General features: G+C 37.8%; 2 protein-coding genes across 2 annotated transcripts in view; one reads left to right on the top strand and one right to left on the bottom strand.

The window, feature by feature from the left end:
• Positions 1-27,723, bottom strand: part of LOC124146204 — a 119,909-nt gene that overhangs the window by 14,352 nt on the left and 77,834 nt on the right. The window lies entirely within an intron of this gene.
• The window catches only part of LOC124146203 (serine/threonine-protein kinase NIM1-like), a 52,968-nt gene that overhangs the window by 4,465 nt on the left and 20,780 nt on the right, over positions 1-27,723 (top strand). The window lies entirely within an intron of this gene.

Here is a 27,723-nt window from a genome sequence, read left to right as displayed (position 1 = left end):
GGATGTCTTCTTTACTGCCAGTTATCTAATGAGCAATTGCGCAGGAATTAGTATCAAAACCGATCTACTGCACAAGCACAAGACAGGATTACATCACTTCTTTTCTACGTGAGCTTGGGTCAAAAAATATTTTTTTTACCAGAATTCCAAGTCACAATTTTTTTAAATTTTTTTTTTATTGATAATTATCAAATGGTTTTTCACAATTAAATTAACAATATACCACTATATGCTACTATAAGTTGTCATCATCTTGCAAGATCTTTCAAGTTAAGTAGACTTCATGTTTTTGCATTACTCTGCACAAATTGTGGAACTCTCTAAATTCCTATGGATCCCTATACCATGTGTTTTAAGTGCCAGGATATGATGTGCACAATGGATTACAGATGTGATCTGTGCTTTTCTCTTACCGAGTAGGAATTCAGAGGATTACTAGTAGTATGGAATTCTACTGCTAAAAAACATATTCTGCTTATACTTATAACTTCGGAACTAAATAGAACAGATAATCTCATTTAAAAAGTCCATGGAGGACGAGATCTAATTTGAACATCTTTGCCCATTCCTTGCCTCCTTGGTCTTGCCAGGACAGGGTAATCCAAAGGATAGGAGACAAATTACATCATCATTCTGGTAGCGCCGGCATGACCCAACCGAGCATGGTATCCAAGGCTCTTTCCACTACTAATGGATGAGCCTTTAAAGCTCACAGAGCTTCTGCACCAGCCAAGATCCCTTCTATTTTACAACAACCTCCAGTACCTCCACCAACAATCCTGGAAGTTACCTCGTCCAACATGCAGGCGGCCTCTGCAGCACGATCTTGGAGACGTTCCAGGTTGCTCCAGATTCCTTGATGGCCACTTGATTCACAGGAAATGATTGTTCTTATCATGTAAGCCTATGTGTGCCAAAAATATCACCAAGGCAACAGTAGTAGGATGACTCAAGTCCACTATTAAGGATAGTTATTAGCCATGCCTACAATTGGTAGTTGCTGAACTCACGAGATTCAGTCTTACTGCAGTTATAGAAACTAACAGTTTTAGCCCACTAGTCCTTGTAATGATAACATATAGCAAAACTCCTAAAAAGGACAAACTTCTACTACTGTAGTCTTTAGGATACGTTTAACTACTGGGCAATTTGGTGAGGACTAAAGGACTAGTGCCAACTTCTAACGCTGTCCTTAGCCACGAGCCTAGCCGCATGGAACACTGTTCATATGGAACAAGTCATATCTAATTGTCATTGGGAGTTCTCAAAAACATGTTCACAAATTTCTACTTGCACGATGTGCAGATCTTGCAGGATTGCCCAATCTGGGACCACTTGTGGCATCCGAGTCTATCAATTTTCTGTAAGCTCTTTCCTCCCAATTCTCAGGGGAAAAAGGTGGCGAATGAAGATTCCAGCTAACGATCAGCCATTGAGATATTTGAAATTTCTTGGATCTTGTTCAACTATGGGTGACATGGTTAAGTTTAACAAACTCTGTGGAGTCACAACATAAGATCTGAAGGTGATCTTCGGCTATACTTGTCTGGACAGTTTCCTAGGAGTTGTCAGAATGTATTGTGTACAAGTGACGTATATGTACTATCATGATGTCAACCGGAAGTGACATCATAACATAAAGTTGCGTCATCACGACCAGATATAAGATAATGATTATATCATCATTTAACTGGAAGTGACGTTATAATGACCTTAAGTGCATCAACGAGGCGGGAACTGGCATCATAAAGTTGGATGTGATGTCAAAGATGGGACCGAAAGTGAAGTCGGAATAATGCAGATATATTGGTATTGTGCATATAACTTTTAATGTCTTCATGTTAACTATTTACTTCTGTCAGTTATGTGGGAATATAGGATATCTATAAAGTACAATGAAGAAAGAAGCATGGTTTATTTCACGATAAAACATTGTTCTATCATGACATCTTTTCTGTAGATTCGAATATGCGCACGCATAACTTGACGACTTCTGATGTTGCATGACATTATTTTTGAGAGGTCTGTGTCCAGTAAGTTGTTCCCCATAGTTGTACCTTGGCTACCTAGATAAACGGAGTGGCCAAACAATCGCATCCAAAAGTGGGAGAGAAATGGAAGACAAGGTACAGATATTCAACGGAATGATTGTGAGAATATGCAGAAAAATAACCCACCTGTTCCTAAAATGGACTTGTCTGACATTGTCAAGGTCGGATTTTATTGAGGGAGTCATCATTATTTAAATATGGGTAACTATTTTTAAAGCTTGTACATTTTAGTAACAACCCTAAAAAATGTATATAATATTGATATCTCATATAAGAAATGATCGACTCATGGTAATTGTGCACGTCCCTCATGGTTTATTCTCCCTGCAGTGTTTTATTGTACGATAAACAACTCCCACTCGTTTATTTTTTAATGACTAAATGCAATAACCCACCATTTTCGCTTTGATGTTATAGAGGTTAGGTATTCTAAGGAATTATCCAACAATTGTTATCATTGTGTATAATTCTAAGAATACTATCTCCATGACATCAGGAATATCCCTCCCACCTCCACATTTGTTTGGCATCTAGTTGCTGATTATTTGGTAAGAAGTGACATATTCCTGCCTTGTGTTTGTGCAGTAGATGAGATCTGATATTACTTCCCACACAACTGCTCATTAGATAACTGACAGTGAAGAGGACATCTGTTAAAAACTCTAAAGTTTATAACATATAGTTTAGTCAAAACCGAAATTATGGCCTTGATGATGCACTGTAAGTTATTATCAGTAACAGTGACATTATTTATCTATTGAAATAAGTGATATTCTATGTAGTCTCGACAGATCAATGGATTCATTCTCATTAGTTTTACTTCCCATTTGTCATACCCTTAGAAGGTAGGAAGTTACCTGTCTATGCATGCTTCTAAAATGTGACAGCCTATTAATTGTCAGAGTGACTGGTGATCCATTTTAACGAGGAGGAGTTGCCTAACACTAGGAGTTACCACTGTGATAAGATTAACATTAGGGGCAGTGATTACCGAGGTGATTAATTATGTCCAGCTTCATGTTTATGTCTGGTAATAGATTACCTAGTAGCTTGGAAGTGGAAATGGTTTTGAGTATATGTACTGTAAATAGGGAATGTTTTGCAAGTGACACACATTCGCAATAGTTTCATGACACAGTTAACACACAATTTGTCAAAGTTAACTAACCTGCCACATCTCATCGAGGTCCTTCCATAATACTAGTCCAGACATACCGAGCCAGTCTACATTGTTAGATAAACACATTACTCCATCAACACATGCATCAATAAGTTAGAAAACACACTGTCTGACAATGAGTTACCATTTCACAGTGTTGCTGCCATGTTATAAAAAAAATAACATGCAATAGTAGCTTTGATCTTTGGTATTCATAACAGCAGGGATACAAATGTAGTTTTTTACATGTGCCACAGGGCACCCTTAAAGGGGCACTGATCTAACGCAATTCCCCGGGACTGGTTGTTGCCTTTGTTATTGTTTTTTCCCAGTGAGTACCCGGATGTATAGCAGAAATCTAGACTAGTTCGCGACCTCTGCCGCGCCATTCGTAAGCGCATTAGTCACTTTTATGGGTAGTAATAAGGGCGTATGGTCACATTGATCAACAAAATGAAATACAGTTTTCGAGATAATAAGGAAATGTAGGTATCTTTGCGGGTAGCATCGGTAATGGTGACGAAATTTTGATAAGTCACTTGCTTGGTAATTTTGCGATTTTCGTTTACACTATTTTGACTTGCAACACAAAGTAAATATTTCACCTGAGGCATTGCTTTTTTTTATAGTGTGTATATTTTTTTACTGTCAAAATATGTAACATTTTCAAATTTATTAAACGCCTAAATATTCAGTTATTTTACAAAGTGACTGAAAAACATTTCCATCTGTATTATTATGATAACGAATTCCAAACATTTTGATGTTTAATGTCATCACCAAGAGACTGAAAATGTTACGTTGAAAAGTACATTTCTATGTTGTTTGGCTTCTAATCCAACATAATAATCTGTTGTGATGTTGTTAGGCCCTTTTGATCGTCTTAATCAATTTTAGTCAATCTGAAGAATTTCCCAACCAAGACGTAGAGGAACAAGAACGAATCGGTTCAATGCTACAGCGAACGAAGGAAAACAAAATGCAAATACCATAATTACAACCTACCAAATTTATGTGTATAAATTTTGGGCAGCTTCCTTGTTCGAGGAATGTATCCGTGAATATCCACACAAAGGAACAATATCCCACTCGTCTGCAGCTGTACAAAGAAACTTAATCGATGTCACGTGTCTCTGTAACAATCAAATATTTTTAAAGATATATATCGTTTTGGGATATTATAACCCGTGTTCCTTTCTCAACTGATCACTTAGATTGTTTCAGGTGTTTCACATAGGTGTCAAGTCTCAAGGGTCAGCTGAGAAAGCCCATGTGACAACTATTTTCATAACGTCCACGGTTCCTAAAAAATCCATTGAGTGATAGATAACAATGAGCAATCAATCAACGTATTATTAGTTAACCCTTTGAACAAAGTATGTTGTTTTTACATCGACACTTCACGCCATGATATGAGTGTATTCCCTTTGTTTTAGTAATCCTAGACATGTAAACACTCCCTTTTGACATATCCACTGTGCAAGATAACAGTGATTAATCAATCAACGTATTTTCTGTTAATCCTTTGATGACTAGGATCGATCCGTTGATTTACAAAAAAAGTAAATGAACTGATCATTCACCTCTTGCTGGGCTGCATATTACATAACACACATTTCACCTCACTTCAAACCTGGATTTAGATTGAATAATTACCCCAGACACAATAAATGCCAAATGGGAACCTTTGTCGGGTAATCTAAGTGGTGCTACCACTAATTGTACCTGTAATAAATTCATTAACTGAGCATCAAGTGAATGACGACAAATACACAAGTGTAGGGTTATACCAGAAAACGTGGATGACAACAAGGGAGTAGTAATCGTATTATCGACGCAATCCGAAATCCGAAAATGCTTTCACTGCATGGATACTTTTTTTTATTATTAAACTATAACCATCTGGGGTATTTCCAAATGGCGACATACGATGAGCTCCGCCGTTCTTTTTGTCTGTTTGTTTAGGCTGAAGAAATTAATTAACATGCGCCTTTTGTCGAAATGTTTATAGATCACGGTTAAACTAATCAGTGTTCAAAAATGTGTAAAACAAATATTGCCTCCAGCCTCCAAGTTTATTTAGCTGTCCTTGCAGACGGTAGCCCAGTCTCTGGTCACGCTCAGTTGCATTGCGTATCATCCGGGTACTCACGGGGAAAAAACAATAACGAAGGCAACAACCAGTCCGGGGAATTGCGTTAGATCAGTGCCCCTTTAAAGATGTTCAGGTGTGCCCTGAGGCTTGTTAGGAAGTTTGCCAACTGGAAGAAGAATTTGGAGCCCTCATCAGATAATTCATCAGACAGTTTTCCGTCTTCCTTTTCATTGAGACTGATATCCTTTTTCATTTCCATCTTGTGATTTGTACTGTGCATTTAGCATCGTAAGTGTGTTCATGTGGTCATTATTTTCCATGTAGTTGTCATGCTCATTGGGGTTTCATGTAATGAACTTGTCACCAAGCGTTATTGTTAAGAGTATATATCTAATGTGCTCTTATCATGCTTATGGCAACAGGGCCCCATTACACAAAGTGATCTTAGCACTAAGGTGATTGTTACTCCCATACTTTAACACTGGCTTACGATAGTCGTAGCGCTAAGAACGCGTTGTGGATTGGGGCCCAGAAACTTATTTTAACTGTGCCATAACAATTTTAAACATGCCGTCAGCTCTAAACTACATGTAATTCGAACCCTCCTTGCACCACAAAGAACTAGATGCTTAATAGCTTACAGATGAAAGACACCACATCAGTTTAATGAAAACATATTTATCCAATCTCATTAAAATATCAGATCTAAGTTCTCACTGCCGCTAAACAAAGATCTGAGGACATCCCATTACGGGTCACGTCAGAACGACCTTTCGCGAACTTTGACCGACCACTGAAATGAAGTCGACATCAGCCAATTAGAATCAGCTTTCTTGAGCTTTTCGGCACTCATTTCAACCTGGTGACTTCTATTGCAGACTACGCTTGAAAAATATGTTGACACAGTTCTCAATTAAAATTTTGAAAACTAAACAAACGAACATTCCGGAATGTCTAATAAATGGTTGAGATTGCATGGCAGTGCTTCCAATGTACAGTGCAACGACTCTATTCAAATGTTTATCCCATGGAAGCGAGAGATAGACGATAATTTTGACGGAATCAGTCATACAGGTCGTAACTGTCGTTTAGAATACTCCATGTTAACGTTTTCGAGGTTGCATGATTAGAAAACACATTCCGACTATCACTTTCATAATCTGGTAAGCGACACTTTGATTGGCTGGATGAAAGGTAGTTCTGACGTGACCTGTAATGGGATGTCCTCAGATCTTTGTTTAGGGATAGCGAGAACTAAGATCTGATTTTAATGTGATTGCATATTTATCATAACTAATGATAGACTGATAAACAATGATAAAGATCAGTTCCATCAAGATGGTGGCAAGAAATGTGACACTCTCTAGTGAAGCACAAAGATATTTCCTTTGGAAGGGTCTGAAATCTACATAAGCATTTGCTTGTCGTATGTGAATTTAACATGACAATGGATGGCTTTGAATTTACTTTCCCATACTGGATGAGAGGTATGTTTGATAATCTCACTCTATAAAAGGTTCACACTACAATGAATTCACATGTACAGTTGAAGCCAAATGTTAAATATGATTGATACAAAGCTTAGCCATGTCATTTTCTCTTGAAATCCTTAGTTAGTGTTGGTTAATATGTTCTAGCTTAACATATACTCATGCACTATCGTTGGTGGTCTGGCGAAAAAAATAAATTGTTTCATACATTCCCAACACATGAAGATCCAGGTTAGAATAGATCTTCAAATGAAATTCTCATATAACTATACTTATTAGTATAGTATTTAGTTACTAGTATTTCTGACCCGGAGTCTTCAGCAACCCATGCTTGTCGTAAAAGGCGACTATGCTTGTTGTATGAGGCGACTAACAGGATCGGGCAGTCAGGCTCACGGACTTAGTTGATGCATGTCATCGTATCCCAATTGTGTGGATTGATGCTCATGATATTAATCTGTGGATTGTCTGGTCCAGACCGCCATCATATAGCTAGAATATTGCTGAGTGCGGCGTTACACAACAGACAAATCATACCTACCCATACAGCATTGACACCAGACACCACTGGAGTTCTTGGACACTTGTTATATCTGTGCTTCATTTTTGTCTTCATTGTTGTGTATTAACTTTTTCTTCAAACTTTATCAGTGTTCAGTATATCATTTGTAGCATAGTTTTCAGGAGTCGGTCAAGTTAACACTCAAGGTCATAAACTAAAAAATGTACTATGTTCACAATGACTCAAAAAGTGTTCACTGTAGTTGGATAAAAGTACATAGAAGGTTTAGGTCACTGGAATGGTCATTGTTAAGATAGTTCTGCTTCTTTGTGTACTGTATGAGCTGTATAGATCAGTCATGTAATACAAACACCTTTCTTATTATATTAGCTTTAAGTGTGAAAACAATTGAGTCTTCTCGCAAATTACTTGCCCAATGGCAAACATACATGTTATATTTGCACTAGTTTATTGCTAATCGCTGTAATTTGTTAAATTGCTGTCCTTGGCATGTTTGAATATATGCTCAAGATCAAGAGCTATGAGGGTACACATTCAGAAGCTGATGGTCCATCAATATTCACTTTGTTGAAGATTGAATTTGCATGTTTGACATTAGCTTGACCCTTGTCAGCTGTCACAGTGTTAATGCCTATGCCTCTAAGTAACCCTGATTAACTGGTTCCTGTGCTGTTTATAGGGCCAACTGTGCAGGCATAATGTATTCAGTAGTAGGAGATGGAAGGGAGGGTGGGAATTATCCTTGGGACTCCCTTAGCATTTCAGTTTCAGTTTAGTAAAAAGATTTCTTGACTTTCAATCTGTATTTCAAGCTCTGGTATTTGTAATGGCAAATGAAGTTCTTTATTACCTTTGAGAGAAGAAGCTATATTCTTGTTTGAAATCGTGATTTTGTGTTGTTTCTGCTGGACAGGACATGATCTTTCACTCGGTAAACATACCAAGCCTTTGCTGTTCTCATGCACCTAAAACAATGAATCAGATAGATCTACTCAAGCCAGCCTGTGATCCAAGCTATTGAAATGGCTGGCTAACCATGGATTGTGTGATTACATTAGTGGCATTGACAAACTTGTAAACAGTGTATATAGAGTTGATTGCTGAAGGCAGTGTCTCTGCTGTGTTATGCTTGACTGGTTGCTAGGTGCAGTTATTGACTGTCAGCTGCTTTAGCTGGTTAATGCTTCGTCCTTTTGAAATGTATTTTCAGGTCCTGTGTTCCTAGATGTCAGCAGTGGATGCTGTACACATGTTCGAGTTGATGGATATGATGCAAATGTCACGAGAGACTGTTGCTAATATTAACTTGAGTTTATTGACCTTCTCATGTGTTTTTTATCAACATTGTACTTTTACTAACTCTGTCCTGTACAGTTTTAGCAATAGCTGTCTGAACTGTTTCTTGCTTTACTGTTGCATCATCTTACCATGCTGAACTCGGTAAATCGGCCAGGTCGTAGCGATGTCAAAATAATATCTAATTTTATGATCCTACCTGTCATATCATTCATCTAAATCTATCACTTTTTACAATGTCTGATAATAAGTATTTCATCTCAATTTATCATATTTTATTGATAGATTTAAAATTATTAAATATTTCCCACAATGTTATTGAAACTGTTTTTCTGGGACACATGCTTCACGTCCACATTGAACATGTCACAGAGCAATATGAAGACGTTTCAAGCAAGTAAGTAATACATATAAAAAATATGAACAAAGATGTTGCTAAACGTCAGTCTTACATCTACTTTACTATTTTGATCATTTTGTTTAATTGTGTAATGTAAGTCAAGTGACATCTTGGCATTTGACGCCTTGATTTTTAGGCTCGGACACATGTTTATTGCCAAAATATATGCATGTGAAATTTGTTGTCAAATATTGCAACCTAGCACGTTGTGTCCATGATGTACCATATTTTAATTGTATGGTTGTGATTTCCTGCTTAAAGGGCAAGTTCACACGGAAATGAACCTAATTTTCTTGTACTTTTTCCACAATAAAAGTGTTAACCTAGAAGTGTCATAGGCAAAAATATAAAAATATCACAATTAATTAACATATGTTTTGCATTAAAACGATTTATATTTTTCACATTTACCAAGTGTTCTATTTCCATAACAAAAACACCATGGATTATGCCCCTTGCAATATGACGTCATTGGTGCCAATTGATAAACATTATGACGTCATCATGCTTTGTTAGAGCCGCTTCACGTGGTGTAGGTACAGGTGTGTGATTCTAGCGTCTCAGATGCCAGCCAGCATAGTGTTATGCTGAGTCACCACTGCGCCGGAGTGTGTCGTAGGCCATGTTGTTTTACCGCAAACTTGTACTTGATATCTTTTGCGTTCGGAAAAGGCAGGGACCCAGTTGAATTGGCACCAATTACGTCATAATCTAAGGGGGATAACTCAGGCCTGTTTAGCTCGAAAAGCGAAGGCTTCATAACGGCATATCATTTTCACACTATTGTGAGCTTCCTACTTTCACTGTGAAGAAAATGAGTGTATATTTTCAAACACAGATACTAACTAATTCTAAAATTGCGTTTTGTTTAGAAAAAGAAAGAAAGTGATTTTTGCGTGTACACTTCCCCTTTAAAATGATTTTTTTTTTTCTAATTCTGAAATTTGTTCCTGTAATTTGATTGGCTGTCTTAGGTCACATGCTTGAAATTTTACCAATCACGATCCTTGTAACAGATTACAGCACAAAAGTGTAATTAGAAACTATCAAGCATCATATTTATTAACAGTAGGATGAGACCTTTCAAAAAGTGTATGACATGCAGTAGCATTGAAGTTGTACAAGCTGATATTTTCCATCATAAATGTCTGTCAGGTACATGCTGAACTGGTGCCTTTTGCTATTTAGAAATTTTTGAAGTTTTTATTTTTTACGTTTCCTTGGCAACAAGATGGCCTTAGGTTCTGTGAGGCTAGGGTTCGTTTCCGGAGCATAACTCATAAACCGTTCAATATTTTTTCATCAAACTTTGAAAGTCTGTCAGGTACATGCTGAACTGGTGCCTTTTGCTATTCAGAAATTTCAGAAAAAAATTTTTTTTACGTTTCCATGGCAACAAGATGGACTAAGGTTCTGTGAGGGTAGGGTTCGTTTCTGGAGCATAACTCATAAACCGTTCAATATTTTTCATCAAACTTTGCAGGTTTGTCAGGTGCATGCTGAACTGGTGCCTTTTGCTATTTAGAAATTTTAGAAATTTTTATTTTTTTACGTTTCCATGGCAGTAAGATGGACTTAGGTTCCAAACTCTTCTTTTTTTTGCAATTTCCATGACAGTACCACCTCGGCTAAAAAAAGTTAGGGTTTGTTTAGATTTAATTAAGTCATTCATTCTGCAACAGGGGCGGGGATATAGCCACGTTAGTGGCAAACTCTTGTTATGAATTGTTTTACAAAATTTGATAGGTATGCAGTCTGCATAAGGTGAATTCTGTAAACTAAACATAATTATTTTCACCTTTGTCTCATTAAGATTTGTTTGTATTGCGACAAGATATAAACCTCAGTAACTGAGCATCAGAGTAGCATGATAAGAGTTGAAAATGGTGCCTCTCTCAGTTTAGTCCCAACCCAAATTCACATGATTAAGGTGCTCATAGGGCAAGTAGAAATTAGTAAAATTGGGAAGGTTTTCCTACATATAGGACCGGTGAGGAAGATGAGATTCTACTGCTTGAGGCTAGTGCTTGCCATTCATTAATAGCCCAATATTACAACAAGCTTTAGGACTAATGGCTAGTGAAAATTTTGATTATTGGCTGTGGGGCATATGGAATGATTATGACAAGTCTGCTTCACATAGATTTAGTTAAATCACACATCTTGAACCATATTGATCATGTTGCTAATTGATCTGTAGTATTGCACTCTCTCCCTCATGCAGCTCAATCAACGACAGCATGAGAAAAAAGAAATCTAGACACTTGCCCCAGGAAAAAGTAAAGAGTAATCTCTGTTTATTAGTATATGATTTATATTCAGTAATAATTTGATTATTGTTACTTAAGGCCGGACAATTTTCCTTTCCTAATCATCGCATGCAAAAGATAATCGGTAAGGAATTAATGATGATTAGGATAATCAGGAGGTCAGTTAATCTGGATTGTTGTTTTAATGATTTGTTGTATAATCTTATGCAGAACCCATCACAAGGCTTCCACTTGTTCAAAATATAGATGCTTTTGATAAGATACTGTTCTCAAACAATACTTTTTCCTTTACTTTTACAAAATGTAAGGCATGCACACTGTTTGCCTTTGCTTATATCTTCCAGTAGCTTTCATAATGGAAACAATGTTGTTTGTCCTTGACATATTTCCACATTTGATTCATTTTGAAGTTCTTAAACTTCTTTCAGGAATGTAACCCTTCATGCACGCATCACTTTTTGTATGTACCTTTATTTTGTGTCAGTGTTCAGCCCTAGTACCTGTACTGTAGACCAGGCTGGGTACGAGACCGCTCTGATCGGCTCATGCAAGCCACACACCCTCCTTTACAGTAGTAACAGTGTTGCACATTGTTAATAATAACAACAGTAAGAATGCAAATTAATGTTTATTAAGCAGAAAATAAATACACATTATGCTGTATGTATATGCAACAAAATAATAGTGAATATTAAAGTTACAGACATCTTGTCTTCAAGATATTTTCAAAACATTTTCTCTATTCGTTTCCATTACATCGCCTACTTGCAACAGCTGGATATCATCCATGTCTGCAGTTCAATCACTTGCACTGACTCAACAGACGTGTGGCAGTTGAATTGAAAATGTTTACTAGAAAGATTTCGACCGAAGCAGTGTATAAATTAGTTAACCCAGTTAAATTGTGTTAAATTAATTTTATAATTTCAAAATGACACCAAGCTATCATGGATCTACTCTCCTTCTACATGCATCTTCCCGAGGCAAGGGAGTTAACTGACCATAGTAGTCCAGTTTCCACCCTTGCCAACTAGGCTGGAATTATGGAGTTATATTTTGGCTGGGCTAACGAGTCTGTGCATAGACCAATCAAAATCGTGTAATGAAATTGACATCTGGTTCGTAAACTGCTGTGCAGATTTCAGCTAAACATGTGTACCGCCAACTTGGCATCAACAGATATTTCCCAAATCTTTTCATGTTTTTAATCAAGGTGCTCACCTGATTTCATGCACTTCATAAAGTATGACCTGTTTATCATAATATAGATCTTGATTATCGACCAAATCGTGTTGACTGGGCGCTGCGATTTTGTTTCAAACAAATGCAAGTGATATGAGAGGTGGAATCTGATTGGTCAGTAGGAGGGACATAACTCATAATAGCCACTGGTGGCGCTACTATCAAACCTGGAAATTGCAGCCTAGTTCAGCAAGGGTGGAAACTAGACTTTTATAGTAACTTAACTCTCTTGCTTCGGGAAGATGTCTACATGTTCTACAAACTGGCTCTTGGTATGTTTAGCATTGCATTGCATATGGTGTTTGGACACAAGTTATTGTTCTTTCATATTCTTGTTTATCTGTTTCTACCAAGTGGCAGTATATGGATCCACCTTTTGTTTTATGCAAGTGTATTGCACAGAGCAGGTCAATTACTGCCATTTTTGAAACTATTCTTCCCGTATCAAATACAAATCAAATAATAACAACAAAACTATGAAATGTGATATTGATATTATGGGTCAGCAATGATATCTCTGGGTAGGTCGAACTATACATGTGATTTGGGAATACATTACAGTAATCTGTAGTCCAGTATTACACCACGGAGATGGAGAACAAGAAGTATTATTAATAAGATTTCATAGAGAGCCATTTAGGGAGAACAAGTGTGACAAATACTATTGATTTGGGTTACAGGTTTAAGTCTACAGGGAGATTACTTGATGTACAGGCATGGCGGATGAAAACGTCAATCATTGACCAGATTAATGATAAAGAGGTTTCATGCAGTACCTCATGAATATGTAGTACATGTATTTGACACCATTTTGCGTCTACCTTATCATGCTTAGTACAAATTCATAGACTTGGGTTAAGTGTGATTTTGTTGTTGGAAGTTCAGAATCGGAACATTTTAGTTCTTGGTTTGGCCAAACATCTGTGGCAGTCAGTTATATAATTTGGGTGTTGGAATTCAACAGCTAACTAGGCCAGGCAGAAAATGTACTGGTACTACATTTTGTCCATAGGCTTATTCTTTAATAATCATATACAGTGAACATTCAATATACCACTGTCACCAAAGTCCAAGGTCCCAATCTTGAGTTCAAGGAAAGAGTGTTTATACAAATATTCATTGCTGAAGATGAACACATTACATAATGATGGTTAGCATATGCATGTAACTCCTACAAATACTGCACCTCTATTACATCAGTGCCAGAAATTCTGTATTTTGGCTATCATCGCACATTAAAAAATCCTCAGATTTTCAACAGATGTCCTCTTCACGTCAGGTCCACAGATGTCTCGGGACAGTTTTTTAGCCTGTATTTTGACAAACCCAGACAGTGTCTTGGTTTGCATGAACCCCCTTGTTATGTTTCTTCTGTAATCCTGTGTCTCAAATGCATGGTCTTTGAGTGTCTTTACATGTTTAAGTCATCTATGTAAGGTCCCTGCAGGAATCCCAAACGCTTGCTTGTGATTCACCTTCTCTGACCTGCCACACAACCTCTAACTTGTCTTTAATTGTATAAGCATGTCGCTTAGATGTGGTCGCATGATTGAAATGGTAAAGACTAGTCAACAAGGATTTGTTTCATACCGTTCATGTGCTATTCAAACAGTGGAGGTTCACTGGTTGTTTTCAGTTCTCATCACGGGCACTCAACTCCTGATTCAATACCAGCAGCCATTGTTTCGACTGTTATCATATTCACACGGCTTCATTTTGAAGTTCGAAGAAAGTCCACATGTTCACATACCAATCACGACAAGCTGACAAAAAATTAATTAAAAGAATTAAATCGATCAATGCAGCTTGATTTTCTTGTGATTTTTCTTGTATGTGAGTAAATTACTATATATGTTTTTTTCATACCATTCTTTCCTACCCGAAACAAACTGCAGAATGGTTGTGATGATATACAGTTGGGTATCACAAACACAACTGTTTTACGACTCTTGTGATTGGGAATGAAATGGCAACAGCTTATTTGTCACTTTTGTTGGATGATCACTCTCTTCGAGGAAATCCTTGATAAATGTTTGGGTGGCAACGGGAACCCCCACTGTATCCAACGTAGTGATACATGGAGGGGCCTTGTAGCGAGGGTTCACTGTATCATGATAGATGAGTACTTGGTAGCAAATTGTCAGATCTGTTCAGTGCTCACTGCTTAAAAGTTTCTCCATAATCCCTCTTTCATATGTGAGGACTACCGGTATGTCCACATCTGATCATACTTGCTGATACTGCTGTGAACTTCATAACTGCAGATAATGATTCATGTATTCGATACGTACCACAATATATTGCACATGTTCATTTACAGCCTTAGTGGGCATTTGGGTGCAATGGCTGTTTGCTACAAACATGTGGATAGAGGGGAATGCACACTCACCAAGAATCACCACTCACATCTGACAAGGAAGGTCAGCACTTCCACAACCTATTCATAGAAGTACACTAACTTTGATTTCAGTTCTAGGTCAGACTACATATCACACTCACAGGTGCACATTTAAGATATATATGTCTGTCCATTGAAGTGGAATGCCATAGTGGTTGTTGCTGGGGTATTTCAACACAGTTCTTACTTAAGTAGAGCTATAGACCTAGGAATCGGACCTTCAGCACTTCAGATGTTAATAATTCATTGGTGATGCATCAGTGGAAGATATCAGTTTCTCATTAAGCTGATTTGCAAAATTAAATATTGATAATTTTCTAAGGGGTTTTGTTTATACAGGTTCATACCTGTGTCCCATGTTTTGTCAGTGCTGGTATATATATATATAGCCATCTTAGTCCATGTAATAAAGTATTTCTTTATTCTGCGGAATACAAACAAGTAAGAGGTGTATTGGTTTACAAAGATTAGGGTGACAGGAGTCATTCAGGTGCAAGTATGTATGGTGCAGTCACAATTTGTATCAACGCCTACCCAGTATCCCCACAGCTGAAAGAGGTTTGTTTATTATTTGTACAAGGGTTGATTGATAAGTTCTAAGCCTCATATAGAACGAATTACATAATAGTGAAAGCTGTTGTTGTGGTCATTGCATGATGTCATAGTTATTTTTTTTAAAAAGTCAACTGAGCAAATAAGTTTGCAGTGTGAGTAATAACTCTGTATAATAACTAGGGGTCTGTGTCCTTTGGAAAATGAATGTATTTCTATTAGCACAAATTTGTTTAGTTTTAGTCAAGTTCTCTCCCTCAGAAGAGAGTTATTCCACTCAGACTACCAGCTGAAAGACATTATCTTTCCAGACGAAGGACACTAATTTTAAAAACTTTGTCCCAGTAGAACATTTCCATGTCATTGATATTGGTTTCCTCTGTAGCAACTGTCACTGTTCTTCCTCCTGTAAGAAAGAAAAAGTACACATGTTCTTAAATACTAGGCCAGGGACTTGTCCAAGATGTATTGACATTGATATTGTCCCAAGAGATGTCTTTGCAACTGTAACTGACAGTGATTGCCTGTCCTGTACAAATGAATTCATCATAGCTCTGCAGCAAAGAGCTATCACTCCCGTTGCTCTGGCATCATGAAGTCTGCAATTGGTCAGTCACATTTGTGAGAATCATTATAATGGCTCCTCTGAAGAATCAGTCATTGAATGTGGATACTAAATGTACATGAACAAAATCAGGTCGTAATAGGAACTTTAATCAATTACTATCCAAATGTACCTTGTATCTTGATGGTGCTGCAGAGGTTATTCTAGTCAACACCATTGTGTTATTCTCACTGCTTGTTTTCAAATGGCATATAATACAAATGCTGATTGTCCATGTTGACACACACTCATTGGATACAATTCATAACCAAACTGTCTGTGCCGACACTGTACTAAAACTGGAGTTAGGTGTTATTGTTCTTCATATGAAGTAAATGAATAGCTCCAGATCACACAATACTTGCTCAACTCTTGTTTACAGTATGTGATGGTTTTATGCGTTGATTAATAGTTTGAAACTAAGGGGGGCCTGGGATTTTGTTTTGAGATAAGACATTTTTTTAGCTACAGCTACTAAACAAGTAAGGAAATATGCCTTGCAACAATGTCATTTTTGTGACCGGCAATTTTCTTTTCAATAGTCTGAAGCATAATTATTTTCATCAAGAATTTTCGGAATAGTTTTTTTGGTTAAGTTCCAGCTACCCTACCCCCTAATATTAAATGGTTGTCCTTAATGTATAGTTGAAGTGCCAGATTGCAGGCAGTACCACAATGGTAATTATCTGGAGTATGTATATTACTTGAATGAGGGCTGGCTATATAAGTGCAATAATCTTGAACCCAACGTTAAACCCCCATTTCACCTTGCCACCACCAGGGAGGACCAGTTCTCAGCCATGGTCAAGCAGAAATACTGCCGACTACAACTAGTTTGAAACTAAAGGTCCTTCAACAAGTTTCTTGCTGTAGTATTTGAATCAAGGGAACCCTACATTTTCTACATTACCATTAGTGTAATAACAATGGCCGTTTGACTTCGGAGTTCCTACTTTATTTCAAATAGGGCATTGCTGATGAGTTTTATTCTTTCTTAATATAACTTTTAAAATCTTTTTATATCTGCATGCTTTCTATTCTTCTCCTTTAGAATAACAGAAACAGCAATGCTATACAATGCTTGCCATGATTGACAATATGTCCTCATATGCTTCCTGGACGCGTCAAACCATAGGGTGCAGAATCTATTCTCGCTGCAGAAGTCCATATCACAGGGAAACAGAATTGGGATGTAGTAAATTAACATCAGCCTCTTGGTCTTTCAGCATGTTCTGTCAGAGGTGTTTACTTGCTGGATTTATAGGATTCAGCTCCATTATCACTATTTAGTGCAAGCTGGAATTAATTTATGTTTTTTTTAGTTTTGTTTGTCACTTTGTATGTTTATGAAATGCTGTATTCACCCAAGTTGAAGATCAATTGACAAAAGTGGGGCGCTTATTGAAACCCAATTAACTGACTATAAAAATCCCCGTTTCCCCCCTTGCCGAACTAGGCTTGAATTTCCAGGCTTGATCGTAGTGCTATAATGAGTTATGTCCCTTCTATATCCCCCCTATTGACAATAAGATTCCATTGCTCACATCGCTTGAGTTTGCTTCAAACAAAATGGTGGTGCCCAGTCAAGATGATCTGAACAATAATCAAGATCTATATTGGAACAAAAACCGGTCTTAACCCGCGAAGTGTGTCAAATCACTTGAGCACCTTGATGCCCATTTGACGGTACACATGCTTTACAAAGCCTGCAGTCGACCAAAATTTGCATGTTGTTTACGAACTTGATGTCTATTTGTTACACTATTTTGATTGAACTATACAAAGACTCATTAGTCCAGCTAAAATGTAACTCCGGAATTCCAGCCTTATTCGGCAAGTGTGGAAAATGGACTTTTATAATAAGTCAGTTAACTCCCTCGGGAAGATGATTGAAACCACAGATGACATTGTCAGAGATCGAGTGGGTGAGAACAAACTTTGTTCAAACATTGATAAAACTAAAAAAATGCAATAATAGGTTACAAAACAAGGTGATTGACAGTCTTAATGGTGTTATATTAATAATGGTAAGTCTGTAGCTGACTAATGCCAACAGGAAGCTTGTAACTAAAACAGTTCATGTTGTTGCAGTCCAGCCATAGCAACCATATCAGACAACAGGGACATGGACTTCCTTGTATCATCGCTCCCGCTACATGCAACAGACATGTAACTAGGATTCAATCCTTACAGAAGTATATGTGGCCTTTGACTCTTCATGATTGACGTTCAAAATACAGTTATCTTGCACTAGTATTAGGTGTGTTATTGCATAAAATAGGTATTTATCAGTTTCTTGTATATGGATTTATGTTGTGAGTTGTTTGATACTATTGTTTACCTCGAGAATTACCTGGTGGTATGGTTTCTTTGATAACGATATTCTTTGCATTTCCGCCAGGCAATGACTTTAGAAAATATAGTGTCAGACAGGCAGACCTTTGTTGGTTGTTCAAACTAGTGTGTAACCAAATAAACAGTTGTGTACAATCAACCTAGGAAACATGGAAAAGGCCTCCCTACATGAATGTATTCCTTGATGAGTAAAAGACTGGAATACAGTATTAGACTACCGCTTGACTACCAGTGTGTGCATTATACACTTATACAATGACAGAGCCCCAGATAAGGTTTTGAGCAATTGAGTTTTTACTCTAGGGTTTCTATTTTAATTGGGTTATTACATTTTTCATTGGGTAACCAATTCTTTTTCACTCATCTATTCATCACTCTATTGGGTTTTTCCAAAAATTAGTGAACATTTTAAGATTTTAAAAAAAATGAAATGTTTTAGATGTATATAATTGTTCTAAATATATAGGCTTGACTTGGAAAGTAAATTAGCTAGTAATTGTGTTTAGGAAATTAGCTCCTTTGTATGCATGCTGAGAAAGGTTCATTGGGTATTTACGCGTGCTGTTTTTATACATCTTCCTGTCAATGTTTTGAAAATTCTTTTCTGTTATGATATTGGCCATGACATTGGGGAGAAAATGTTTCAACAGCTGATTGCTATTCCCAGTTTATTTTACGAGACAAATACACATGTAAGTTTAATCTCTGCGTATGATACATTGTCCATTGTGCATACAGCACACAAATTACTATATATATTGCCGCCATGACCTTAATGCAGTAAAGCAGTGTGCCTTATTTGATTTTCATCTACATTTTCCAAAAGTGGAGTGTGGGTTTTGTCGAAATTGTCAGAACTTCACCACTGCTGCTGCTGTGGATTTTCTAATGTCAACAAAATTAAGGTTATGTCATAAGAGTTATTCTTCCACTTTTTTGTGTAAATGGCCCTGGGGAAATGTTTGGTACATGTCCAGAAAAGGATATTTGACAGAAAACTGACAATAATGTTTGGGTTGACACTTCTATTAAAAAAAGTATTGAACTTTGTTCATACCTGATTTTGGATGAAGCCCTTCTGTGGCAGCCATGGTTTTTTAATTCATTTTTTGTTCAGATCTGCAGCATTTATGTGCATGCCAGGGGCGAAACTGCCGTTGTAGCAGGAAAGTATTACACCTTATAAAAAAAGGCACAATTGTTTTCTAAACATAAGTAAACCTCAATTTATCATCTATGCAGTAAATTATTAATTGAAACTCTACACGGTCGATAATGATATTTCTTGACTAACTTGAAAATCAGAATCTTTACGCACTTTAGAATTTTAGTGGTAGTTTGTTGTTAAACACCGCACTCAGCAATATTCCACCCTTGACATCATGAACTTCAATCCATGCCAATGGGATACGATGACATTCATCAAACCAAGTCAGCGAGCCTGACCACCTGATCCTGTTAGTCAACTCTTACGGCAAGCATAGTCGCCTTTTTCGACAAGCATGGGTTGCTGAAGACCTATTCTATCGCGGATCTTATGAAATTTTCATATGACTACACTTACTAGTATTTCACTCAGGCTAGCAGAGAACCCTTAAAAGTAAGTGTTTTCGCAATATATACATACTTTATGACTTAAGCAAACCAGGCTCTCACAATTATTTTTGTTAAGATGATAGGTCAGCTCGCGTAAAGATATATGAAAAAAAAGTAACAATCACATACCAGGGCTGAACATGTGAAAACGCATACCAAATTCAACATAATAAGCGCACAGGGCGCTCTCAAATTAGAAAAGAGAATTGAAAGATCGTAAAATTTGTGGTTGGCAAACGCAGAAAACAACCTGTGTCCGTATTTTACCCTGATTTATATGTCTCTTACAAATAATACTATGTGCATGCTTGCACGCATTAACTTACATATCAACATATTTGTGATAATGCACCTCCTCAAAACGATGATTAAAAAAGATTGTCGGCGCCGTTGTTCCAAACAGGAAGAAACGGTAATTATTGAAAAATAAAATATAAACATGTGCTTTGTGTTTGTAATTTTCAAAAATACATGTTATTGTGTGTTTGCTTATTGTCCCCCGCCACGTGAAAGCGCGGAGCTGGGAATATAGTATTCACGACCGTACGTCCGTACGTCCGTCCGTACTACCCACCTGTTTGTTGCCACGATATCTCAAGAACTAAAAGCTGGATTGTCTTCATATTTGGAACTATGGTATATATACAGACTCCGCAGACACCAGTCGGTTTTGGTGACCTTGACCCCATTTTCAAGGTCACAGCAGGCAAATCTGCTTTTGGAGTACGAAAACGGTGTTGCCGCGATATCTCAAGAACTAAACGCTGGATTGTTTTCATATTTGGAACTATGGTGTATATACAGACTCCGCAGACACCAGTCGGTTTTGGTGACCTTGACCCCATTTTCAAGGTCACAGCAGGCAAATCTGCTTTTGGAGTTGGAAAACGGTGTTGCCGCGATATCTCAAGAACTAATAGTTGGATTGTCTTCATATTTGGAACTATGGTGTATATACAGACACCGCAGACACCAGTCGGTTTTGGTGACCTTGACCCCATTTTCAAGGTCACACCAGGCAAATCTGCTTTTGGAGTTGGAAAACGGTGTTGCCGCGATATCTCAAGAACTAATCGCTGGATTGTCTTCATATTTTGAGCTATGGTGTATATACAGACACCGCAGACACCAGTCGGTTTTGGTGACCTTGACCCCATTTTCAAGGTCACAGCAGGCAAATCTGCTTTTGGAGTTGGAAAACGGTGTTGCCGCGATATCTCAAGAACTAATCGTTGGATTGTCTTCATATTTGATACTATGGTGTATATACAGACACCGCAGACACCAGTCGGTTTTGGTGACCTTGACCCCATTTTCAAGGTCACAGCAGGCAAATCTGCTTTTGGAGTTGGAAAACGGTGTTGCCGCAATATCACAAGAACTAATCGCTTGATTGTCTTCTTATTTGGTACTATGGTATATATACAGGCGGGGGACATTTCGTCACTTTGTGACAAATACTTGAAAATATAATTTGTTATGTTATATGAAAATTAACAGCTGTCTGACATTGTCAATGCACAATTTGACCAACAGTGTCAGGGACACATCATCTGTAATATCTCCGCTTGAGTTGCCTGGTCACATTTGGAAAAAGGCACAAATGTGTATTTATCTTTCAAACATTAGTCGTTCACTTTTCATTTTAAAGGAAACCCATCCGATAAAGTTGCAGTGTGAGTTGTTAATGGTACGTGTGCGGTCACACTCTGGCGCAGTGGTGACTCAGCATAACACCACTTCCACAGGCTATTTTGCATATCCCATGACCGGACTTTTCTCTTGTTCGTAAAACAAACACGCTTTTTCAGAAATCAGTATAGAATGGACGAATGCAAGTATTTGGGGGTGCTTAACATATTGTTTTGCATAATTATAAAGATATGCTACTACAACTGCGACAGTGAATTTCATGACTATATATTTATACATCAAAGTGACCGTATCGCTAGCTCTCTGTTGGGCTTTGGAGCCGTACAACCAACGTAAACAAAGGATAGCCACGCAAAAAACAAGTAGATTTTCACGTATTAGGGTACTTTCTTTATGAACTGTAACCATTCTTTGACATTTGTTTATGAAAAAGTGTAGACTTCTCCAACATGAAACGGATGAAAAGCAAATTCAATATCTTGAATGGACTGTGAAAGATGTGATGAATCGTCACATGGCGCTGGCCTGTGGCAGAGGTACTATGCTGGCTGGCTGCCAGCCGGCCGCATGGAACTCTGGGTAGGAGAATGATGTGCGGTAGGACTTTTGCCCTGGGAACTGAGCAAGACACTTTTGTGTTTCATAAAGCATGGCGGTGTGATCACTTGTGTCATCACCGATCATAAACATTCAGAAATTGCAGGAGGTCTCGAGATACTGTGTCTACACTACACTACACTGCAAGATTATTTGCCTGACTGAAAAAAGTTCTAAAGTCAGAATAAATAAAGTTTTGTGTACATTGGTTAATCGGAAGGGGCACTTATTGGGATTGTTCACTTGCCAATATATTACCAAATATCTTCGTGGGTGGGGCACATATTATGTGGAATACAGTAAAAGTAATATTATCGATTCGTTCTCATGTTCATCTTTGATATGTCATCCTCGATATTTCTTCAATGAAAGTCGAAAATGTGTTGGTGAAGCACATGCACATATTACTTATAAAAAATTATGATAAATAAATTACCAATATTTGTTACAAATAAAATCTTAACATAAATGGTCCCAAAATGCAGAAATAGCAATTAAGAGCATCTAATTTTTTTTTTAATTTCTTGGCGGGAAAACCCCAATCTCATTAAAATAAGATCTTAGTTCTCAATATCACAAAACAAAGATCTGAGGACATCCCATTATGGGTCCTGTAAGAACGACCTTTCATCCGACCAATCAAAGCATTGCTTACCAGATCAGAGGCAGTCGGAATGTGTTTTCTGAACATGCAACCTCAAAAACGTTAAAATGGGGTATTCCGAACGACAGTTACGGCTCGTACAACTGATTACGTCAAAATTATCGTCTACCTCTCGCTTCCGTGAGATAAACATTTGAATGGAGGAGACGTTGCACAGTACGTGAGAAGCACTGCCATACAATCGCAACATTAGTTCGGACTTTCGGGAATGTTCGTTTGGTCAGTTTTCAAAATTTTAATCGAGAACTGTGTCAACATATACTTCAAGCGTAGTCTGAAATTGAAGTCGCCAGGTTGAAACATATGCCGTAAAGCTCAAGAAAGCTGCTTTCTCATCGGCTGATATCGATTTCTTGTTATTTGTTTCAGTGGTCGGTCAAAGTTCGCGAAAGGTTGTTCTGACGTGACCCTTAATTGGATGTCCTTAGATCTTTGTTTAGCGGAAGCGAGAACTTAGATCTGATTTTAAAATCTAGCCCCACTAGCGGACTCGGGCACTTCAAGCCCTCCTAAATTGGCCCTGCTTACACTTAAAATTAACCTAGTTGCACCCCTGCAGGCAGGCACAGGTGAAATCCAACCAGTTGACACTTCAGTTTGAACTATTCATACCAACAGACTTCCACGTTGAACTCTGTTCACAATCTATTCCGTTTCAAAACTTTTGTGTTTACCGGTATTTGCCTGAACTTTGTTTTCAAATTATCATTTTCAGTAGATAGTAATGTTATTGTACAGCATTAGAAATTGGCACTGGTCCTGTAGTCCTTGCCAAACTACCCCATAGTTGAGGTATCATAAGGAATACTAGAAATTTGCCTTTTTTAGTGTTTTGTTATCTAGTGGACTAAAAGTGTTTGTATCTACTGCTGTTGAATGGACATTTTGGGGGGTAAGGCAGGTTGGTTGTCTTTTTGATAGGTAAGAAGTTGCAGTCAGCCTATATGGAGTTATGTGTATACAAGTCGATATTCACTGTGTTGATAGGTCCTTTTTCAATTATGACATTGCATCATAAACCAGAAAGGAAAACTGCCTTTGTTGTTATATGGTACTCTTGCACTCACTCTGAAAATGCAAAGTTTGATTTGTTGATTGTAATTAATACCTGTCTTTAAACTGAATATCATTTACTGTGTAGCGAACATATTAAGCCTGTTAAGAAATAGATGTGGCTAACAATGTATGTTTTTCCACTGTGAAGATTTCAGTTGTTATTGTCAGCAGAACCCTGTGTTTTGTGTGAAGGCCATGTACACGGATCAAGTCCTGATCCGTGTGACATGAAACGTCACTGACACCGTCCCATACAGACACTCCAATACAGTGTTCGATATCCTGATAAGAACAAGCAGTTTGTAATGTGAGTCACTGATTGACTTGCATAAGTTCACCTGCACTTAGGAATCTATGCAAGCAGGGAAAAATTTATGTCAAACATGAATGACTTGGCCTAACAAACACTAGGCTGGCATAACCTTACCACCTGTTCACAAAGGAAATGCTTAATCTGATTGCATAATACCATTAGGACAAGTCTACATGAACCAGTCATGGAATCTTAATACACACTGGTTGATAGCAACATTCTTTTGTTTGCATGACCATATGGACAAACTCAAACAAAATGGTGCACATTTGGTAACTTGGTTTGTATTGTATCGTGACTTAAGTATTGTGATATGTACCGATACATGTGGTGGGCATATTATGACACCCCTAGCATCAAATACAAGTCTGGGGAATGATGCCAGTATTGTTGACAAGTTTACCTCTTGTGTGGGATAGTCACTACATTGACATTTTTATTCCATAAGCCAAAGGCCCCAAACAGATCTTCATTCATTTATAATGTCCCGTTCATAATTTGACAAAACAGATCAAGTGCACACAGAACACACACCTTTTTTCTCTTCCTTGAAACTGTCATGGTCTACCTGACATATTCGTCATAATAATTGCCCCAGCTCTTAGAAAATTGACAAAAGGAGTTCATATTAAAACAAGACATATTAAAACTTCAAATGTAATTTCAATTTGTTTTCCGAGATTGGGAAACTTAGTTCAAACATCCATGAAACTTAAACCTTTTCAAAAAATAGAAAACCCGATGTTCCTCAACTACAATGCTGTTTTGTGTAAAAAATCATTAGTATACACAAGAAAATGCAGACAGTCCTGTCAGTTTTGTAAAGAAGTTAGTGAGGGGTGGTTATTTGAGCAGGGTTTTCACTAGTTTGTCATGCAGACTCAGAAACAAATATATCCAATACATCCCATGCAAGTCTATAATATTTGGTAAGTCTAGATAACTGCAGTATCTGAAAATGATGAAATTCTCTGGGCTCCTTTTTGTTTATATTTTATAACTATAATTTAACAACTTTTCTTTCTGTATAATAGTTCATTTCAGAGACAAGATGTTAGTCTAGGTTTTCACTACGTCGAAGAAGGGTTTGTCCTCTTAATTAAATGTTTGCAGTGGTCTGTCACAAAACCACATGTACAATGCATTTGATAAGTTAAAGGGTTGCATTTTGTGAAAGAGGTTTGACATTTTTATAAGTCAACTAAAAAAACTCAGATTAGTATTAAATGAAATAGATTTGTGTCTGTTATATTGATGCATAAAACAATTTTTTTTAAACTCATTCATTTGTTGGTGCTTCTTCAAAATAAAAAGAAATGTTTTGTGTTTAACTACATCTTATTAATTCCAAAGCTTCTCATGTAAAGGTGAGAGGTCTGCACTCATTTCCAGGAGTCAGTAGACTTCTTTTGCCCAGCGCTAAATACAGCAAGGGAGATGTTTTTATCACTTTGTTAGAGCAGAAGTTCACTGCACTAACCCCAAACAAACCAGGCATAGCTAGGAAACATGGTAAACAGTTGATGGCGCTTGCCTGCTCATTCTCCTGTAATCTGGATCTAACCAGCGGGCACATTGTTAGTCAATATTAACCATTGATAACCTCTCACTCATCAATACATTTGTCAATTCAGACCATATTACAGCATAAATATAATAGCAATGTGAGATCAGAGCCAAAACAAAGGACACATGTTTTCTTCACAAAGGTTTGTGTTCAATGTGTGTGGGAATATGTGTATTATTGCATACACCACATTGAGCCTGTTGAGTGAAAGGGTTAATGTATGTAATCAGAGTTGTGGGTAAGTACTGGGACTGAATGTCCGGAGTGGAGTTGGTCCAGGGAATGTGTAGGCTTAATATGTATGTCATAGAAGGCAGCTGAAATTTGAATTAATCTGATCTCATTTTAATTTCAAATGAACATTATGCCCATCTGATACAGAGTATCAACACAATAGATAATAGAGAAGTTCACTGTTGCATTGCAGTATCATGTGTTTTGATTTCATCAGTGTTTTGGAGAGGAAGCAAGCTGTGGTTTGCTGTATTTATGTTAAACTGTGGCATGGTACGAGGGCTGGCTGAAAAGTTCTAAGCCTAACTGTGAAAGACCTTTACCAAGTCGATGGTTTTCATTTATTTCTCCACATAGTCCCCTTCCAGGTTTTCACACTTTTGTCAGTGATGCTGCAAGGCCTGGATGCCGGTTAAGAAGACATTTTCTTCAGCCACCCTAAAAAAGTCATTCACAGCGGAAATGACATGATCATTACTAGGAAAATGGCGACCGGCTAGTTCCTTTTTCATTTTGGGAAACAGGTGGAAGTCTGACGGGGCCAAATTGGGTGAATAAGGGGGATGGTCAATGAGTTCGAAGACACAATCATGGATCGCTGACATGGCTACCACCAATTTGTGAACAGGAGCATTGTCTTGGTGGAACAGGACTCCTTTTGTGAGCATTCCCCGTCGCTTAGCTTTGATAGCTTCCCGCAACTGTCTCAGTAGGTCAGCATAATATCTTCCATTGATAGTCTGGCCTTTTTCAAGATAGTCAATCAGCAGAATACCCTTGGAATCCCAAAAGACTGAAGCCATCACCTTTCCAGCAGAAGGGATTTTTGGTTTCTGGTTGAAAGTGACGAATCCAGGTCTAATCCATGGTTACAAATCAGGCCAAAAAATCTTTGGGATCTGCTTCAAAACGGCATAAATTGTCACGGGACGTCAGGAATCTGACACGTTTCTGATCCGCTGTCAAGAGCTTTGGCATCCATCTTGCCGAAATTTTTGTCATTCCCAACTCGTTGGTGATAATGTGCTCAACCCTCTCATGAGAGATGCCCACAACACTGGCAATATGTCAAGTGGTCAATCGTCGATCAGCCATCACCATGTCATGCACCCGGGTAATGTTTTCCGGAATTGTTGCTGTTGAAGGCCTTGCTGGACGCCGGTCATCGTCAAGGCTCTCTCTGCCACGCTTGAATTCCGCAGCCCACTTCTTTACAGTGGAAAAGGAAGGGGCATCATCCCCTAAAGTGGAGACCATGTCAGCATGTATCTGTGTTGGAGTAAGCCCTTTCAGTTGCAGGTACTTGATGACTGCCCTATAGCCAGTTTTGTCCATTTCTGGTGATTTCAATGGGTAGGTTCACAAGATGGTCTGGTACAAAGACAATAATAACACTACAGTTGCAGTTCTTATGTCTATGATTCATTAAATGATTGTACTTGTTGGTGGCAAAAGTGATTGAGATATCCCATATGTCATACCTAAAGACGTTAAAGGATGGTACTTGTTATTTACCCAGCCTGGTGCTCGCCATTAAGGGGCAAAAACAAGGACCGGTTGGCTCAGAGTCAGTATACTGTGTCTGAGCTGGGTATTTATATTAAACTG

The sequence above is a fragment of the Haliotis rufescens genome, unplaced genomic scaffold, assembly GCF_023055435.1.
Source record: "Haliotis rufescens isolate VD_foot unplaced genomic scaffold, xgHalRufe1.0.p SCAF_2, whole genome shotgun sequence".
Taxonomy (NCBI): Eukaryota; Metazoa; Mollusca; class Gastropoda; order Lepetellida; family Haliotidae; genus Haliotis; species Haliotis rufescens.
Note: the sequence above shows the minus strand (reverse complement) of the source record. Positions and strands in the feature narration are given on the sequence as shown.